The sequence below is a fragment of the Arachis ipaensis genome, chromosome B02 (assembly GCF_000816755.2).
Source record: "Arachis ipaensis cultivar K30076 chromosome B02, Araip1.1, whole genome shotgun sequence".
Taxonomy (NCBI): Eukaryota; Viridiplantae; Streptophyta; class Magnoliopsida; order Fabales; family Fabaceae; genus Arachis; species Arachis ipaensis.
The window spans coordinates 45707139-45710875 of NC_029786.2; positions in this window are offsets into that span (position 1 = coordinate 45707139).

Below are 3737 nucleotides of genomic sequence, written 5' to 3' on the forward strand. Positions count from 1 at the left end.
AAAATAGAGAATACTTAGAAAATGCATCTGTAATGTGAATATAACCCCAAAGAAAAGTTAAGAACAAATGCATGTGTAATGTGAATTTAGAAAATGCATGGATATGTAAAAAGTCAGTCTTGGATAGTTAGGAATGTGCATTAAGGTTGAATAGATTGTTGTAGGTTAGGCGGAAGTTTAAACTAATCAAAGATTCAAATTCTTAGTCCACGCAATCAAATACAATCTTACTTTATCCCTAACCCTATTACAACCCTCAAAAAGCCTTCTTGATGATTGTATGCATTCATAGAATACTTGTTGATTGTTAGATGAAAAACAAGTCTTAAAAAACAAGCCTAGAAGAGAATTGAGTGAATAAACCTTAAACACTAAAGCGTTTAGAGTGTATACACATCCGGTACGGGTTTGATTGCTTAATTCTATGTTCCCTTTTGCTCATGAGACTTTATCTTATAAGTTTACAAAATTTTCTTGGACTTGAATCAATTGTGGAGAATGAATTGAATATTATCATTTTTTGCCCTTTATGTTTATTAATGTTCTTGGATTTTGATTTATTTGTAACCAAGTGAAATTAGGTAAGATAGAGTAGATAATTACATGTAGATAGTTTGTATCTAATAAGTGTGTTTTTCCTTGATCCTTTTCCATAGTACTTAGCATGAGGACATTCTATTGTTTAAGTGTGAAGGAATTGATAAATTGATATTTGTGATAATTTGGCTTGAAATGAGTGGAATTGATCAATTTAACTTGCACTTATTCATTAAAATTGCATGCCTTTGTGAATCTTCTCTCAATTGAGCTTGATTGTTAAAACATGTTTTTTATGATTAAAATTTCCAAATTTAATTCACTTTTCTTACATTCGATGCATTGATATGTTTGTTTGAGTGATTTCAGGACTAAAAGGCAAGGATGGCTTGAAGAAATGGAAAAGGGATAAGTATTGTTTTGGTCCCTAAAGTTTAGGGTCAAAATCAAATTCGTCCCCAATGTTATTTTGGATTTAAAATCGTCTCCAATGTTTCATTTTGTATTAAAATCGTCCTTTTTAATAAAACTTTTAATTTTATTACTAAATTACCCCTAATAAAAAAATATAACATAAAAAAAAGAAAGAATGTGGACGGGGGAGAAAGGAAGGGGGAAGAGGGGAAGGGAAGATGACGGGAAAGAAGAAGAAGGGGAAGGGGGGATGGCGCCGGCCACTGCCACTGCTAGGGAGAGAGCTCGCCGTTGTGCTTCTCCACTACCGCTGCTGCTACTGACCTCGTCGCCACTGCACCTCGCCGATTTTGCTTCTACTTCTGCTTTGGCTTCTACTTCTGCTTCAGCTTCCGATTCAGCTTCTGCTTCCGATTTGGCTTCCGCTTCTGCTTCTGCTTCTTCTGATTCTGCTTCTGCTTCTACTTCTACGTCTACTTCTACTTCTAATTCGGCTTCTGCTTCTTCCAATTCTGCTTCTGCTTCTGTGTCTGCTTCTACTTCCGCTTTTAATTTTGATTTGTTATTTTTCTGATGTCATTGTTGTTGTGTGTTGATTTTATTTTTGTTTCTGAATTTGAATAATGTGTTATTGTTGGTGTTGAATATTGTGTTCTTAAATCTGATTATTGGTATTTGGTGGGAGTAAGGGAGGTGGTGGTTGATGAGCGGATAATTTATACGCTTTTTGACATTGTTTTTAGTATGTTTTTAGTAGGATCTAGTTACTTTTAGGGATGTTTTCATTAGTTTTTATGTTAAATTCACATTTCTGGACTTTACTATAAGTTTGTGTATTTTTCTGTAATTTCAGGTATTTTCTAGCTGAAATTGACGGACTTGAGCGAAAATCAGATTCAGAGGTTGAAGAAGGACTGCTGATGCTGTTAGATTCTGACCTCCCTGCACTCAAAGTGGATTTTCTGGAGCTACAAAACTCGAAATGGCGCGCTTCCAATTGCGTTGGAAAGTAGACATCCAGGGCTTTCCAGAAATGTATAATAGTCCATACTTTGCCCAAGTTTAGATGACGCAAACTGGCGTTTAACGCCAGCTCTCTGCCCAATTCTGGCGTCCAGCGCCAGAAACAAGTTGCAAAGTGGAGTTCAACGCCCAAACTGGCACAAAAGCTGGCGTTCAACTCCAAGAATGACCTCTCCACGTGTAGACTTCAAGCTCAGTCCAAGCACATACCAAGTGGGCCTCGAAAGTGGACTTATGCATCAATTACTTACTTCTGTAAACCCTAGTGACTAGTTTATTATAAATAGAACTTTTTATCATTATATTAGTAGTCTTGGTTACTCCGGTTCCCCTCTGGGGCCGAGACCAATGAACTCCATTATCACTTATGTATTTTCAATGGTAGAGTTTCTGCACTCCATAGATTAAGGTGTGGAGCTCTGCTGTTCCTCAAAGATTAATGCAAAGTACTACTGTTTTCTATTCAATTCACTTGTTCCGCTTCTAAGATATTCATTCGCACTTCAACCTGAATGTGATGAACGTGACAATCATCATCATTCCCTATGAACGTGTGCCTGACAACCACTTTCGTTCTACATTAGATTGAATGAGTATCTCTTATATCTCTTAATCAGAATCTTCGTGGTATAAGCTAGATTGATGGCGGCATTCATGAGGGTCCGGAAAGTCTAAACCTTGTCCGTGGTATTCCGAGTTGGACTCTGGGATTGAATGACTGTGATGAACTCCAAACTCGCGAGTGCTGGGCGTAGTGACAGACGCAAAAGGATAGTAAATCCTATTCCAGTATGATCGAGAACCTCCAAGATGATTAGCCATGCAGTGACAGTGCATCGGACCATTTTCACAGAGAGGAATAGGATGCAACCAACGACAAGGGTGATGCCTCCAGACGATTAGCCGTGCTGTGACAGAGCATTTGGACCATTTTCCCGAGAGAGATCGAAAGTAGCCATTGGCACCGGTGACATCCTTACATAAAGCCAGCCATAGAAAGGAGTAAGATTGATTGGATGAAGACAGTGGGAAAGCAGAGGTTCAGAGGAACGAATGCATCTCCATACGCTTATCTGAAATTCTCACCAATGAGTTACATAAGTATTTCTATCCTTATTTTATTAATTAATTTCGAAAACCCCATTATTATTTTATATCCGCCTGACTGAGATTTACAAGGTGACCATAGCTTGCTTCATACCAACAATCTCCGTGGGATTCGACCCTTACTCACGTAAGGTATTACTTGGACGACCCAATGCACTTGCTGGTTAGTTGTGCGAAGTTGTGAACCATGGTATTGGCATCGTGTTTTTGGTGCCATTGCCAGGGAAAGAAAGAGCAATGAATTTTACATAATCAAAGTGTAATCACAATTTCGTCCACCAAGTTTTTGGCGCCGTTGCCGGGGATTGTTCGAGTTTGGACAACTGACGGTTCATCTTGTTGCTCAGATTAGGTAATTTTCTTTTTGTTTTGTTTTCAAAATTTTTTCAAAAATCTTTCAAAAATTTCTCCTTTGTTTTCGAAAAAAAAAAAAATTAAAAAAAAATGTTTTCAAAAATATTTTTTTCTTCAGAATTTTTAAGAATGAATTCTAGAGTTTCATGAAGCTTGTTGAAGCATGCTGGCTGTAAAGCCATGTCTAAATTCATTTGGACTGAGGCTTCTAATTTGTTATCAAGAGCAAGCTAGTTGTTGCTAATCCACCTGCTGCTGTTCCTGATTTACATACTAAAGCTTGGCTGGCTATTAAGCCATGC